Genomic DNA, 18,144 nt, shown 5'->3' with positions numbered 1-18,144 from the left:
GAACAACCGAGTTTAATTATAAGTAAATAGTGCCAGCTATTAGTCGCTTTCAAATATACATGACAATAATGAAAGGCTCTATATTATTAACATTACGTCCTTTCATAAATAATAATTAATGAAGCAACCAGAATAATTTGTACTGTAATGCATTTAAAGTCTTATTAAAATGTAATTATTTCTAAGTTCAAAATTAAAAGTAATATTATACTTATAGGAATGAGACCATGTGACTTTTATTTTTATTCGTAGAGTCGTGTAGACATGATGTAGCAATCGTAATCGGCTTTCGCATCTACAATCTACATAGCTTACATCGCTGCTACGAGCTTACACTAGATAATAGTGAGAACCTTAGTTATGTAGTAAAGGGAATATCATTCATGATTTATTTTTCATTAGCAAGTTAACCCTGCTCTTAGTGCATTGTAAGTAATTAAAATTTGAAAATGGTTTTAGCTATATATTAGCTACCATTAAAATTAAAATAATTTGCTATGTCTTGTGATTTATTTAGGATACTTATAAGTGTTTTGTTAAGCAAATATTTAAAAATTCAAATAGTCCAATACATATGATTAAAATGTATAAATAAAATAAATATTGGATATTATAACAAAGACAGATCGTGATCCAATAAAAAAAAGAATAATAATATCAATAATATGTTTTCTTTCGTAGTTTTCACTAAATCATTATAATATAAATAAGAATGTAATCAGCATATGAAATTGCAATTGAATACTTTAAAAGTAGCAGACAAACAGATATGTTATAGATAAAACATGTCAAAAGTACTTTAACGGAACGCTACTCGCAATAAAAGGTTTAAAATAAGAGGCGAAGCGAGTATGGTACTTCATTTACAACGTCGCCTCTGCAATGAGGAGTCAAGTGGATTCACTCGGCGCCGGTGCAATTTGTGTCCCCGCGTTGCGCCTTTCAATACGCCTAGATACTGTCATGATGAAATGTCAGTATTAATTCCTAATACATTATCTTTGAGATAGCTGAGATTTGTAAAAATGTAAATGAAAAAATAAGTCTTGTAAGGTTTTTAACCGTGTAATATTGTTACTATGACGCCTGATGAGGCTACGATTATGATAGCAATGGCTTTATCTGATTTCAACTTAGGACTGAGCATTTATATTCTCGATTCGGGATATGGACCTCGTGGTACTCAGTCTTATAAGCAAGCCATTACTGGTTACGTTAAAGATAAATTATACACAAAACTACTTTGAAAACATACCATTGATCAAAAAATTATTGTAATATATTATGTAAACTGCTATAACTGCAAACATACTAGTAACCATTACCAAACTTACCTTTATAATACAAGTAAAAACATGTGCACTTTGATTTAGAAATAAACGGAAAAAAACATACTGAATTGATTAATAGAAACAAATATTATTAAATATTGTTATAGAGTTCACAATCAACTTAAAGATTAAACATCTGTGAAACAAAGTCAAGGACATATCAACAACAAGTATTGTATTATAGTGGTCTAACCTTTAAGCATTCTAGTTTCCCGGAAATAACGGGAAATGTGACTGTTATCAATAAAGTAACATCCCGGATATGTTCCATGACTTATGGACGCGACTTTGTTTGTATGGACAGATAACTATTCATATTGTGTATTTACGTAAATATAGACATTTCTTGACCATTTTGATGTATTATTTTAATGACAGTTTTAAAGGAGAGTTACTTTAAAGAGATGCGTAGGACAAATTTATTACCTAAACTCTTAAACATTTCTATCGAACTATTTTAGCTGAAATATTGCAGATTTGACGCTTTGAGTTTTAATTTAGAACCAAACTTCAGTTTTATTTTACAAATTAACAGCTATTAGATTGTATTATTATTCATACAATAAAATTAATTTGGTAGTTTTGTGCAAGCCCGCCTGGGTAAACTTACAAAGAGTTATGCTCATTATTGTTGTGTTCTGGTTTCAAAGGTGACTGAGCCAGTTTTACTACTATTGATTATTTATAAACATCATTTTAGTAGGGTGCAAACTTATTTTATAAAGCATTTATATATTACATAGATCCCGAACATTGTTCCGGTGCTGGATTATAAATCGCAAAGTACCCGCTATACTGACCGCTGACACTTTAAATATAATGAGTGGACCTCGCATTCACTACTACCTCCATGCTCATAGTCTTTTAGCGATGTTGTCTTGTATATCACAAAGCACCAGCTAAGCGGGTCGCCCCCACTGTAAGGTGAAATGAATGGACCCGCTACGCGCATCCGGTGATACCGTGTAGGGATAAAGTGTGTGTATTGTGTATTGTTTGACCTGTGTCTATAGGACTATTTGCTTTTGAGACTTAATTTAAAATATTTACTTAATACAAATATATATGTGTAACAGTCGAGTCAAGTTTAAGTAATGATTGTAGTTTTAGAACAGTTTGTCAAAGTGTTTGCAATATTCATTATGGTTTATTTTAAATATCAGTTCTATACCTCAAGAGATGATTTGTAAGGTCATTGATATGATCCAGTATTTAATAGTCTGTATTAAAATAAAATTATTCTTATATAACCAAAAGCAGCGTTACAAATGTGAAATTGTCCAAAAGCAACACTAACTGCATCAACTTCACTACAAATTAATATATTCGAGCTGGTGGGTCAAGCGCTCTCTGGCGGGTCGAGGACGATACTCGCTTATTTGTTGCTGTGATGTTATTAATTTCTATCAAATTTGCTGAACATCCTTCATGCACCGTTATTGGATTGGCAATTATTATTAGTTTCTTGTTTGTGTAGCATATTGACATAGTTACAATTTTATTTTCTAAAGTGGAAAAGTGACTGTTATAAAGCCTACAAAAGTGGAGTATGCTTTGATTTAGAAAATTTAAAAGATTGTTTATTTTATACTTGTACTTCTTTAACAATGGCGTATATTTCTACATTTATGGTGTGGCAACAATACGATATGTTTAATTTAATGTCAAAATTCTAACGTGTAAACAGTTGTGCAATTTAATGTATTATTTTTAATGGTCGAGTAGTAACAACCAGCAGTTCAATTTAGTAAGATGTAGAATTTTTATCTCCCTTCTTAAAAAAACAGAACGTTTCGCTACCTAAATTAATAGAAGTTCTTTTGTTTTGTTAATCGTATCTTTACTGTGTTCTTGTTATTGATTTTGATAATTTATTGCTGACAATGAAAGCTTTCATTGGACTCTACGACGACGACTTATTTTGTAAATAGGAAATGTTATTGGCTCTTGTGGAATTCTAGATTTATTAGACGGACTAAATAGTTAGTCGTTCAGTCTGTCCTTTATAGAGTAATCGTTTTGAAGAATAATTTAAAATTTAAAAGCTTAAATTTATTAAGTATAAGGAATAAGGATTCTTGTAAAAATGCACTCGACGTGTTCTCATCACAGTTTTTTATCGCTGTAAAAGCATGTCTTTGAACACCGAACGGTTTAAATAAATATGCACATTCAGAAGGCTTCTCGTAAAACATTCGTTTCTATTTGAATTTTGTCTTTTCTTTTTACAATTTACTTTGATCTACGAGCTGAAAGTTATGATTAAAGTTGATCGTAGTTTAGTGCATCAGATACGGTATTGCTGCTTCAGTATTCAGCAACGGAATATTATAATCTTCGTTTGTTATTATTCATTGTTAAATAATGAGCCGTGGACACGAATACCTATTATATTTAAACCTTATTTCATCGTATGTTTTTGTATTATATTACCTTGTTTATTGTTTTATATAAGGTATTATATTGGTATGTAATAATATTGGGCAAAGATTTAATATTCATAAATAATTTGAGAGAGATGAGATAGAAAATAAAATACAGTTAAATATAAGGACACTCGAAAATAATATTTTAAAAATAAGTAACAAACGCATTTATGGAAAAAATGACATGTAATTTTAAGTCTTGTTATTTAATATTTAATGAGTTGGTATGGGTTTTTTTTTTGGACGATATATAATAAATAAATTAAGCAATAAAACTGATCTTTTTCTTTGAGTATTTATGCGAACCAACATAAGAATAAAGCAGGTACTTTAAAAATAATTATCAATGAAACAACATATTACAAAAAAAAAATTGCAAAGTTAGGACCTAGGATGACGAAGGCATCGTTGTTGCGACATTTTTATCAATTCCTCATTAGGGATTGAACAAACTACATGTTACTGACGGGCTGCAGTTGGCGAAGTATAAGAGTCGACGTAAATAACTTAAATATTACATAAAACCAACACATTTCGAATACTAAAAATGTCAGACTCCGTTGAACAAACGTAAAATCGTGCCAAATGCATTCTGTTTTACCGCATACTACAAAATAGTGCCCACTACGCTCGAACTTTCTTCTCGACGAGTAAACCAAAACGAAATGCGATGTTTGGTTAGGTCGGGATTGGACGAGTAATAGTTGTCTGTTAATAATATATATACTTCTAGCTCGTAACCGGCAAAATAATTTCCCGTTTTGTTTTATTTTGCAACAAAATTACAATTTTCATCACGTGAAGTGAAAAGTAAGCGACATTATTGTCATTTATATTTGGCAAATTTCATGGTGATAACGAACATTTGCTTTGATTGCATTTATAAGATACAGTCACGTACATAAAGTCAGTCCGGAATTTATTGTTATATCTCTAAAATTTTTATCGAATGTGGCGGGCTGATCTGTAGGCAAAACTCGCAGAATGCAGAATTCCAGCTAGGAGAAACTAATCACTTCAACGCACTGCTAGATATTCCCTTCACGTACACTTTCAGCACTTTAAAGCGGATTACTGTGTGATTATTTTATTAACTTCACTTTTATTAAATCGGGATAATATAGAAATAAAGAGCATAGCAACACTATTTTGAATGCGCTGTGCTTGGCGCAAGGATAACATACAAAATCGAAGAAGCGAATCATGTATATTATTCTGTAGCCGGTTGTCATCATTGAGTTTATTTTATTTTTTTAGAATGACAAGACAATATGGTGATTGCTGGTATTTAATAACGATTCCGAGGATTCTTTCACATTACGATTTTACACGCCTTAACAAATAGACGGTATATGATTTCGAATTTGAGAAAACTTTATAAATTAATAAGATCCCTATTCTAATTTTTTATTTAGGTATATTTTTTCGTAAATGACTAGTTTTAGTTGGCTTATTTGATGTATACGATATTTTTTGGGGTTTGTGTTATTAAGTTATCGGAGACTTTCAAAGGGTGAATTAAACTAAAAATATATATTAACACTTCATGGTTACGTTGTTGTACATAGGTACGACTATTGAAACTCTTCACTTAGATTTTGTTGTCAAAGCGAAATAAATATACAAAGTTTATAAATGTTTAACAATATGAATTAACGACACATAGGAATAGACGAGAATTAGTCGCTTATAAAATAATATAATCTCGTCGAATCATAAATACCGACAAAGCAGAATCTTTTCTCTGGCGGTGCTAGTCGGTCTTACATAATACAGCTTCCGTTAAGTATTTTAATATCCGGATTAGAACCTTGTACCGCGGCACGGGTGCGGTCGTCGGATTGTGGTTTGCGTTAGAGTATACTCCAGACCCTTTCGCTATTAAATACCTTTCGCGGTCTGCGGTATTCTTCTTGAGAAATATTTACATGATCAATAATAAATATAAACTTTTAATGTAAATGCTAATGCATGGATTATATTATATACTTATATTATTATTTAAATATTTATGAGGTATACTCGTATAATTTGAATTCTAGGTCTCGTTTTTATTTTTAATCAGTTTACATTAATAGAAAATTACTTGGATCTTTTAGACTAAAATTTCGTACACATTTAGGGTGACAAATAAAAAAAAAACAAAGTTTATAGTGTCAGTTGGCTGGTATCGGTCATATCGGCTATTTGATGGTAAATGATCAGCACCGTCCATGGACATTTTTATTGTAAGAAACAATAACTATTCCTCATATAATCAATGTCCCACCAACCTTGGGATTTAAGACGTTATGCTCCTTGTTCCTGTAATTACACTGGCACATTTGCCCTTCAAACCGGAGCTCAACAATACCTCCACCACATACGTATTGCTGTTTGACGGCAGAATATATGATGAGTGGGTGGTAGGTACCCCCCTAATGTACAGGCCCGTCGGGTACTCAGACGAGATTGCACATAGCCTTGCCAATTAAGCCTGTTATTTTATAATAATTAAATCTGATTCCATAGAGCAAAATTAAGTTAACAATTAGTATTTTTTTATTTAAAAATAAAATAACACTATTGATTGAAAATAGATTATAATTGTTGAATACAAGTATTTGTTATTAAAATGTCAAATGCGGTTAATTTGCGGTTATAATTGAATCATATCGTATAACTGGAGAAGAAACATACTTGTGAGAATACGTAACATTCAGACAGCACTAACATACCAGCTAATCTATCATCTAGATCAACGCAGTGTGATGAAGTTTTTCGACAAAAGCCATTAAAAAACCGGATTACAAGAGCTATTAACCGATCAAAATCAAATTTAAAAAAAGCCATACCAATCTCGTCAGTATTAATGTTATAGAATATTCATAAATAAATATTATTGTGTCAGTTATTATTAATAATTTATAATAAGAGTTAATCGGAAAACAAGTTATAAAACACTATCCGCATCGCATGTCAATATGTGATGAAGTTTTAATTATTTATCGGAATAAGGTTTGATGGTTCTAGGTTAAGTTGCATTAAAACCAATATAATTGTTATGTAGGTACATATTATGGCGAAATTGTTTTAATAATGAGTCGCAGAGTTGATTGTTAATAAAATTTCGCGACAGAAGTGTTCTACATTTAAGAATACTTGCTAAAAGTAATATTGTATACATTTCGTAGTCAGCTGTTTTATACGTATATAAAAAGCGATTGATCGGTTTCCGTACTTTTACTCTATCATTAGCCGCCGTTGCTCAGACAGATAATGTATAATCAATTTCTGCTGGCGTCGTCGGGTCAAGCAACTCTAGTGTCTCTATTGAGTAATAGAACTATTATGAATAATGAAATGTGTTACAGTACAATCAATTTTAATCTATATTGAAATTGATTGTACTGCTGTGGATTAATTCTGCGTACAATATTTTAAAAGTCTGCATGTACATTAAATACGGCATTGTTTCGTATTGGTGGTTGATATCAAAACAATAATTTTACTATCATGAATATGTGTTTGAATATTTTTGTATCGATCATAGTCGAATGCCTAAACGGAATCGTATATACGTAATAATATCGTGAAGTTCTTTCATTTCAATTAACAATCCAGTTGTTATCGTGGCAAAGCAATGATATAGAATTAGCTCTGAAAACATATCCTTAAAACAAACAATATTTTGCTGAATATTAGACAAATACAAGTACAAAATTAAAATTATTCATGATTCTATATACTACTATATTTCTCATATTACGTAAATAACCACCTACTTTAAAGTTGTACTTTTTTCATCTTTTTATACGTCACTTAAACATTTTCTTTAAAAGATTATTGCTTCATACACCAGATTTACAGTGAATATTATCAGTGAATTAAAAAGATAATCACACGAAGCGAAGGTATTAAAGTAAAAGGACGAACGCTGCGTTCGTTACGGCTCCCGTGTGTGTACATGCGCTAATACGGCCTCACTTACAGCACTTATCTGCTTTAAAACCCTTCTGAAATGAAGCAATAAACAGGAGACAATCCCGTACGTAAAGGCACGATGTGTGCAATGTTTACAATCAAGAGTGGATTTTTTAATTTGAATTCATGTTTACGAGATGTATGTGTATCATTCAATTATTGTATTGAGTAAAATAAAAATAACAAATCGTTATTTATAGATGATATTACTCGGTCATTTTTTTACGTATTGCATTTTATACATATTGCATATAGGATTTTGCAGAATTTGTCTTTTTTATCAACAAGAACATGAAATTCACGCCTGTTACGTCTACAATCTAAATCGAAAGCGGTTGGAATTGCGAAGCGCCGTCATTTATAAAATAATATCTTATAATAAAATCTTCTCCGAAACACTCTGCATTTCTGTATATGTTTTATTTATATTGGCCATTAGTTTTTAGTTATTCACCACAAAAGTCTTCTCATTGGTTGGTTACACTGTTTTTCTTTAAAATACCTTTTCTTTTTTTTACGCACGCTTATCTAATGAAGTAGCTAGAACTACACGGCCATTCCTGAACATCCTAAGGAGAAAATTGTCTGATAGGTAATGCTTTCAGCGTCAATCCTACTTTATATATTTTGTGTTTGCACAGTATATATTTTTCGTTTTGCAATAAATCACTTTTACGTAACGTGTTTTTCTTTGTGTACATTTATTATTATCAGCCGCTATCTCCGATGATGACAAATATTAGTACAGAGTATAGATCGCACAATCCTTGTTTTTGGTCTGAGTATTTATTTTATGAATCGCGTTGGTTTTATATCCCCAAGAAAAAGTAGCCTAGTGAGAACAATTCAAAGGGATGCCATTATTTTTTTTATTACTTTTTATAGTTCACTTATTTTCTGTAGCTTTAATAATTGCCTGGTTAGTAGCGTACTAAAGTGGGGTATTTTTTTATGCAATAGATATATATTTAAATAAAGCAATACGTTCGTTATGTTCATATTATGCAAATGAAGTGCTAGCCCGAGAGCACAGGAACATTGTTTGCATGCAAACATTTTAGACGGGTCCGCATCAGCGCTATGAAGTTATAAGTCGAGTATTATATGAATTTACTGAAAATGGTGGAAGTTTGAAAAAGTTTTACAGATTTCATTATTAAGGATATTACATCGTACATATAATAAAGATACGAAAGTAAACTGTTGTGGTGATTATTATTTTTATGTTTATAAATAAATCTAAATATGATTTTTTCTTATAACCTCTATATATTTTTAGTAATATTTATTCTGTAGTTAGTAGGTACTTAATTATCATTGTATAGATATGAATGCTTTATTTATTTACAAATAAATAGTGAATATATATTTTATAATTAGAAAACGTATAAACTGAAAGCATTATTTCATTAAAATATCAGAATAGACCTCAAAATCATTAAAATACATTAGCTTATTTTTCAATCTTTTATCTATATACTCATATTCTATAGGTAAATATTATTTTTAATCATATATCGTGTATCATCCGGTATTGAAGCAGAGCCGTTTAATAATCTTAAATCATTCTTAAGAGAGTCCTTGTTTACAGCGAAAACGGAGATTACATACTTACATACAACATAATTAATTACGTTAGTTTAAATTCGAATACATTTATTTCATACATTCAATAATTATCTCTAGAACTTTATATGCGCATATGTAAATGGTATGACTCATAATCCATTATCATTTTGTTTGTCTGCAAACATTTTAGCTGTGGCGTTGGCGTTATGGAGTCATAATTACCGACGCGTCGTGCGCCAGCTCTGGACACTCAAAATATATTTAAAAAAAAGTTTAAGTAATGTACATAATTATAGTAACGTTAAAAATTTTATTTTATGGAATACAGGAAACAAAATTGCTTGTTTGTTGTATTTTACCACAAAACAATAAAATTTTATATTGCTTCATGTTTGAAGGGTGGTCGAGACGATCATTACAATGGGCTGACGAGTGAAGCAACATCTCGTGTTGACATTTAAGATGATACGGTTACGTTACTATTTTGGCAATAACAAGTACGAATAAAACAAGACCTTATATGTACATTTTTTTTCTCGCTAGAAAAACGCGTTACGCGCTTCCCCCACGTGGAAAGTGGTGGGTGTGTGGGACTCCCCGATTCCCTAGACGCCGAATGCGCCCAGGTCCACTGGGTTCACCTACTAAAAACCCAGCTGTACCCTCTTTGTCTTTCGACGGGCGCCACGGGATCGCTTACGCATGCTACCGTGGTGGTCAAGACCTTATACCTACTACCTAATAAAAACCTTAAAAAATCTTGGACACATCGTTTAGACCATTGTTTTCATCCTTATGATACATCATAACGCAAAACTATTAAGGTATGTTTTTATTTCTGAAAATTTTATAGTTTACAGGAAATAATAAAAATTGTGTTAATTCACTTTTCGTATGAAATTAACACGTGTAAAAGTACGGATAGAACGTGATATCAAATTTACTAACTGTATTTATTTCATCAAAATAAATGTTTACTATTACTCTTTATTAACATAAGAATTAACAATATTAAAAGCTTAAATATATATATATACAAATATGAACTAAAACTAGTTACTGTATAAATCTTGACCGCGTGGAATGGTGGCAAGAATGCTAGCAGCATTTCCCCGTTGAATCGCAATTCCGATCCTCTGGGCAAAAAACGAACCAGCCCTCCTGTCACCAGTGGAGGCATTGAGGCGAGGTGTTATACTTTTGATGAAGCTTTTTGCACCACTACTCCAAGGGCCAAGCGTTTCGACAGCAAATGGAACAAAAAAGTAATTAGACATAATACACGAATATTTAGTTATTTTTTTGGCTTCAGCTTTTTCCGCAGCGGCACCGGCTCTTAACATTGTTTCTCGGATATGTTAATGTTAATGTTTACTTGCTATTGATATGCGACTATATTGTAAACCTATTGATTATTTGAGTTTGTGTGGAGTGTGGGTACTTTTTAACTGATCAAGTCAAAACAAGGGATCGTTGTTTTAAGAAGTAGTAGCAGGTACTATATTTTTCTTAATTACATACCTCATTTTTACAATTTTTTGTTTGTTGTTTAAATTGAAATTTTGTAGAGAAATACGATGTACTTTATCAAAACATTAAGGAACCGAACACCTGTTTATGAAAGCATACCACTCCGGCTGTTGTCATGAAATCTTCAAGCACAAAGCATTGCTGTCCTTATTCAACACTCGCATTCAACGTACGCGCACTTGGCAGGAAATTTACATGACAATTTTCAAGCGCTCTCAGCGCTACGGGAAATGATTGCATTAGAAAATTAGGCCAGAGTGACATACATAATTTTGTTTTATGTATAGGCTGTTTTCAAAATGAAAAGCCTTTGTCTCTTCGCGTCTATTGTGCTTCGAAATGGAACGACTTGGCGTAGCGTCTACTAGTATATAAGTGTAGATAGAACCAAGTTACGCGGAATTGACAAATATGTACATATATGAATATATACATATTTGTAACTACGTATGGGGAAAACCTACATTCATAGAAAAATTTCTTTGCAAACTTATTTATAAAACATATAAATATAATATAGATGGCATGTGACCATATTTATTTTTATATATAAAGAAAATACATGACCTTTTATATAAAATATATTCTTGTTTCAGGTATAAAGCAGAAAAAATGCTGAGAAAAGGTTTGTATGATTGAACGTAAATTGTAATTTCAAAATGTTATCGAAAATGTGACATAAAATTTAATTATAATCTAAATTGTGATGCTCTAAGTTATGCATGCTAGTGAAGATTGATGAAATTTTCGATAGGATAATTTAAATAATAGGAGCACATTTCCACACCGAATCTATTGATACAAAAATAGGAAGTAAGAAGGTACCTTAAGTACCCGCGATAAAATCCAAAAACAAAAGTATTTTCACTTCATTTCAGTTCATTCGACAGTTAAGGAATACATCGTGAGAAAACATGTTTTAAAAGTAATTTGCGATATTTATGTGATATAGCCGCTAATGTTCCTTATGATAACAGAATTTTTGTCCAGATGTGGAATAGATGGGCTGTTATTTGCATGTACAAATTTGTTATTTGCATGTTCAAATGGCTTTTGTAGAGAGATACATAGAGAGACAGAATGTGTGTTAACACAATGCTATCCATCTTACTTGTTAGAATTGTAGAATAGTTTAAATAGTATATCAAAAAAATCAATGTTTGATTAGTGTAGCTGAGTTGTTCATAATTGTTTTAGTGTTATTTATTAAGCGGTTCATTTGTTTCATTGCGAGTCGTGTAGCTGTCATTGTTTACGTCGACTTTGGACGTCATATGCATTAAATTATAAATCAGTACAGGTAAGATAAACATTCTACGGATTGTTGGTTTTAAAATGGATATTATACATATTCTAGATCTACATTATTACTGCCAAGTTCATATATGCACACGTATTTTATAAGATATTTATTGAAGTGAAGATACAGTATATAAAAAGTAGTTAACTAGCTGCTACGCGCGTTTTTACCTTGGTTCCAAGTTACTGCTTTGTCGTTGATCGTAGCGTTTTGTTACATGATTGATAGGCTTTCTCAATAATTTAGATAGCTAAGGCAACATTTGTTATTTTCTATCCGTCTGGTAGGTTCTCAGACTAGGTGCTCAAATAAACCAACTTTTCAGGTTTATATCTAAGTATACTATTACTTACACACTACGCCCGAAAAAATAAAAAATATAACTTAATAATTTTGTCCGATCGTACCCACGTACAATCGTATTCCTTTAATTATTTTGTTTTATTAATGCTTATAAAAATCATTTAAGTATTGTTATTTTTCACGTGTATGAACAGCTATACTAAAAATGGTACGTTATTAAATACATCGGACACTACAAAACCGAGCTCGACCATAACATGATTATCTTACGATTTCTATCAAAAGGGATCGGTGCCTTTCGCGGTCGACCACTTGCATTTCGCTTGACGTCAACCCTCGTTGGGAATGCTTTCGGTGGTGGGTTAGATTCTCGCCTACATACATGTTCTTTGAGGCGCTAAATGCTGATGGCATTGATGAATGAGCTTAATTCAAAAAAACATCACTTAGACAACTTTCAAGATATCAACAACATTGGGGTTGCTTTATTCTTCCCCCACTGAAATTATAAACCTTTTTTTATTCAACAAAAAAGCAATACTCCTATTTATAGCAGCTAAATTGAAAATCATCACCAATTTCGCAAAAGAAAATACTACGAATCGGCGGAGAAATCAGCAGAATTTTTGTCCAATTTTTTAAAGATTACGCCATTTAGGGATTGATTCTACTCTTATTGATGATAAAAAATACTTCATAAGAATTAAATTGCTACCAAATATTGTACAAAAATTACGAAAACAGTATTTCCATTTCAGGCGGTGTCTAAATATCGTAATAATATATGTGTTGATATATTAAATGAGCTCCATGTAGAGAAGCACGGCTGTAATTATATTTATTCATACAATTATTGGCCCCTTTGTAGACTTTAATCGCTTCAATGAAGATTTTATAAAAGTAAAGTAAAGTAACAGCCTGTAAATTTCCCACTGCTGAGATAAGGCCTCCTCTTCCATTAAGGAGAGGTTTTGGAACGTATTCCACCACGCTGTTCCAATGCGGGTTGGTGGAATGCACATGTGGCAGAATTTCGATGAAATTAGACACATGCAGGTTTCTTCACGATGTTTTCCTTCACCGCCGAGCACGAGATGAATTATAAACACAATTAAGCACATATATATAGTGGTGCTTGCCTGGGTTTGAACCCGCAATCATCGGTTAAGATGCACGCGTTCTAACCACGGGGCCATCTCAGCTTCATTTTATAGCAATTTTATTTAAAATAAAAGAACTAAAACTTTGAGAAAATTCCCACCATAACCTTGATAACGTAATTAAGAAATTTACATACCGCCGTTAACAGCTTTCATGATTTAAATCGTGCTTACAGTTTATTTTCATTCTTAATTTAAAAGTACAATTTACTTGAAACATTGCTGTCTTTAAAGTTTAAACAGATATGTATATGTGCTTTGGAACATGCTTCTTGGAATCGTTTTCGAATTATGAGAAATATATGTAAGTGTTGTAAACTCGCTCGATAGCTTTAAGCGGTTAACCAATTATTGTGGTTTTAATATATATTGTTAGAGTTTTCGAAATGCCGCAATAGCCCAGTGCTTAGGAAATTTAATTATTGTTTGTGGGTTCACAAACCACATAATCTCATGCTCGGTCGTTAAAATTTTTAAATTCTTTAATAAGAACCAATTATTTTAAGTAATGTACGTAACTCAAATATACATAACTCTCTTAGCCAACATTGCAAAAGGAAACGGAGTAGGAAAAACATCTAACGAATTCTAAAAGAACACCAAAGATATTTTCTCTCATCCAAGATATATTTAAACTTAACAATTAAAAAGAGTTTTGAAACAAAAAAATTAAAAGAACTTGTAGTAACCAGCTTTCTTTCAAACAATGTCTTCGGAACTTCACTTTCGTGTTTAATTTTTTTGTCTTTGTTTTATTTTATTTTTGATTAAAAATAATTATAAATTTTAACTCATTAAGCAGCTGTTGATAGCCCACAGTTTACACGATCCAGTAAAATGGCCATATTTACTTACATAAGTATAACTTTTTCTATACGTAAAAGACAAGATCTGATTGTAACTAGCGTACAGAATAAACTATATGTAACTATATGTACAGACTTGGAGAAATCTTCCTACCACAATTTGTGTTGTCTACTAAGAAATTTTGGTATCTTCATTTTCGGGAAGAGTTCCGTAGGTATTATTTCTTAATCATCAACTAAAAATAAAGTGTAGCTTATAAATATGTATCGCTATTTAGATTCTATTTATCTATTTTATTCTCTATTCTAGTTCATAGTCGTGACTAATAGAACAAATATTATAATATAGTTGTTTATCAATACTTTGATAAATTGATTATACATAAGAAACAACAGTGCACGTGTGTATGCATGTACCCGGAAATACACAAGTGTCTGTGTATTATGGATCAAGTCTTACGAACATTTTCATTACTAGCGTGGACTTTATGAATCAATCAGCGCCATGTGGTTTTACGTCCATCCCGAATACGCCATCACGAAGTTTCACAATATGGCCGCGTCGTAAAGTGTAATCTTCTCACCCGCCGTGTTTCGAGAATAGGTATAACTGTTCTCCGGCTTTCCCCACGTGCCGGTAATGAGGCTCCTTTATGACCGGTTGAAACGCGATGAGCAAGGAAAAATTGGCATAATTCTAGTTGCAACGTTAAACAAAATTGTTCCCTTTTAATTTACTAGCATCGCTAAATGTTAATATATGTTTTTCATAGAAGTTAACCTAAAAGGATCCTTCAGTAATTTTTCCGTATATTTTTTTTGTATTCGACAAAGAATATTTGTATTAACAAGCACACATTCACTCATTTATCCTATTAATTGGATGTTGATTCGTGATAAACTGTAATCGCAAGCAAAGTCACGATAGACATCTCTAGTACACATACATAACAATATTATCAATAACAAAGTATAAACATAAACCGTTACTTTGTTTGTGCTGTTCTAGCCTCAAAGACTTAATTACGGCTCGTGAAATATCCGGTACACGGATAGCTTGAGATACTGATATATAATGTTTGTGTTTAAGTCTTATAACAGTAATATATTATAAAAGAATGTTTTCTAAATTATTTTTAATATTTTTGAATTCCAAAATATAAACGAAAACTTGAATTCATCTGTTATAGTGTAGGTAAGATTGTGTAAGATTTAAACAACGAAATAATATTTATTTAGTCTTGATCTTTATTTTAGGTACAACGTCATTGTTTTCTAAGTGACTACAATACTTAAAGCATTCCTTTGTAAATCAGCATAGTAGCCATTTTTACTCATGAATATTATGAACTTTAGTCTTAAATGTCGACATTTAAGGATCGATGAGGTCCACATCGCAGCTCAACCTTTACTTATAAAATACACTGATGTACCTTTACGTAGGTACGTCATTTCCAATATAATGACAATAAAATTTTATTATAATTATAATATTCTGTTTCAATTAATAATTTTTATGATGATGATAAAAATGATGTTACAAGGTTTGTTGTTAGTTTTAAATTTTTTTTGGGTATTTATTTAGTAAAATGGATAGGTTAGGTTAGGGTCATCATGGCGGTCATCTGGCGGTCACTATGAGAAATAGTAAAAATTACTTGCGTCGTCGACGTGCCATGGAATACTATATCCTTTGTGCCCGTAATTACACTGGCTCGCTCTCCCTCCGAACGGGAACACAGAAATACGGAATGTTGATATTTGACGGCAAAATAACAGAAAGGGAGTAAAAATGTTATGGTGTTCGTAGGTTATGTAGATAGGAGTTTCTATTGTACAATGTGAAGGCTCGGGTATTTACAAAATAAAATCTTATTCTTCCTATCATATTCTTCCTACTAAAGTTGTCTCATCAAAATTATAAATTTGAAAAATGTTTAGTGGGTATAAAATTATGTTGTATAAACTGTTGTTTTTTTTACTACAATACTGTGTTTTGCCAAATATACGTATTTAATAATATTTTTAAAAGACTGCCAATCTCGTCACTCCAATCGATTATTATACAAATTGAATAAAGAAACCTAAGTTTAATTTGAAAAATGTTTTGAATTTATTCTTCAATCATTTATTCTTTTAGAAAAAAGTATTGAAATATATTAACGTTCCTCACCAGATACTACTTATATTTTATTTTAGTATTAAAGGCCGTTCCAAAGTCTTCAAAGTTCGTCTCCAAAGTTTATCTAAATATTAAAATCAATAGGTAAATAATAATATACTTCTCGTCGCATTTAGGTTGTCCCGATCTGTTTTATACGATTGTGCAGGATATTATTGTAAAAAAGTGTGTGGGTAAACACAGGTGCACCCCCTATTTCCTACATAAACACACTTGGAACGTGAATTTTACGGGATTTTCGAGGAAGAGGGGAGTGTAGCACCCTAACTTCCTAAATCGGGCTTGTTACTGAATTTTTTTACCCAAAACTCAATGTATTTTATAACTTTTAATGGATTGAATAGGGATTTGGAGGACTTTGGATATGCAACTTCATAAGCTAAACCTATCGAGCGGTCAGTTGAAAAAGAGGTGTGGGGAACGGCAAATGCTATTTCCTAATAAATATTAAATAACATCAAATTAAATAAATCAAAAACGCTTGAGAATATTTAAATGACAAGATATATAGAGATTGAAATCCATGTGAATTCGAAATATAACACAAAATAAGTTAAATAATATTATATGAAACTGTATATAATTGAAAGTGACAAAGATAAAGGAAAGAGAGGGGAAGGGCGCCTGGAGGGGGAATAATTATTTTTCCTTACGCGACGATTTTTGCCTGTCACTCTGCTGTAATTCACGTAAAATATTAATAAATATAAAACAACAACATGGACCCGAACGAGTGCTTAGAATGTTTGATAGCCTAAAATGTAAGCCTCAGATGTTAGCATAAATAGTAAAGACCAAAAGCTATCCTTAAGTTGTTATTTGAAGTTAAAGTATAAGCGACGTCATAAAGAAAACTCGGGCTAAATTTCCCCCGGATTTTCTTTGAAAGCCCCGAAGTGTCCCCTGGGAAATAATTTTCCAATGTAATCAACGGTGGTATGGATTACGTGAATTAATAAACGGGAAAAACTCACGTTAAAAGGAACCCGACATAAAATATTGAATATTCTATAATTAAATTATTTATAACATTTTCATTTCTTAATGCGTTCGTTTTCAGTTATACCTATATTATTAAATTCCTATATCGCGGCCATTGACCTCGACAGAAGTACTGATCTATCTACGGATATTTACTTGACATTGATTAGATTAAAGTTTTGTGTGTGTGAGTGTATAGTTTTAGTAGAAGTAACCAATTAGGATATACATATAATACATTAAGTTTTGCAAAAAGATAACTAAATAAAAACGTGTATAATAAATTATGTCAAAATCCTTAGTGTACAAAATAATACCTATAGTTAATTTAATAATACAGAAGTTGACAATTAATATTTTAAAAATATTATAATTGTATATTAACATGGATGTACTAGTTAACATAAATTAAGAGTTAAAATCGTTTTTTAAATTGTAAAGTTCACGTGACACCCATAAGCTGCGTGCACAACAGCTCTTAAAAAATATAGTCTTAAATAATTCTTTATTATAACACCTGATGTATATATTATAGTCATAATGAATTCAGGAACTTACTATATTCGCTCTAAAACAGTTAAGCGCCAGCAATA

General features: G+C 31.4%; 1 protein-coding gene across 12 annotated transcripts in view; it reads left to right on the top strand.

The window, feature by feature from the left end:
* The window catches only part of LOC124533731 (protein lin-10-like), a 125,847-nt gene that overhangs the window by 85,188 nt on the left and 22,515 nt on the right, over positions 1-18,144 (top strand). For all 12 annotated transcript variants that reach the window (XM_047109194.1, XM_047109240.1, XM_047109233.1 and 9 more), the window contains one exon: positions 11,416-11,444. The gene's annotated coding sequence lies outside the window, so the exon portion shown is untranslated. The remainder of the gene's footprint in view (positions 1-11,415; positions 11,445-18,144) is intronic.

This window comes from Vanessa cardui, chromosome 1, assembly GCF_905220365.1.
Source record: "Vanessa cardui chromosome 1, ilVanCard2.1, whole genome shotgun sequence".
Taxonomy (NCBI): domain Eukaryota; kingdom Metazoa; phylum Arthropoda; class Insecta; order Lepidoptera; family Nymphalidae; genus Vanessa; species Vanessa cardui.
The sequence above is the reverse complement of the archived record's forward strand: the minus strand, read 5'-3'. Positions and strand labels throughout refer to the sequence as shown.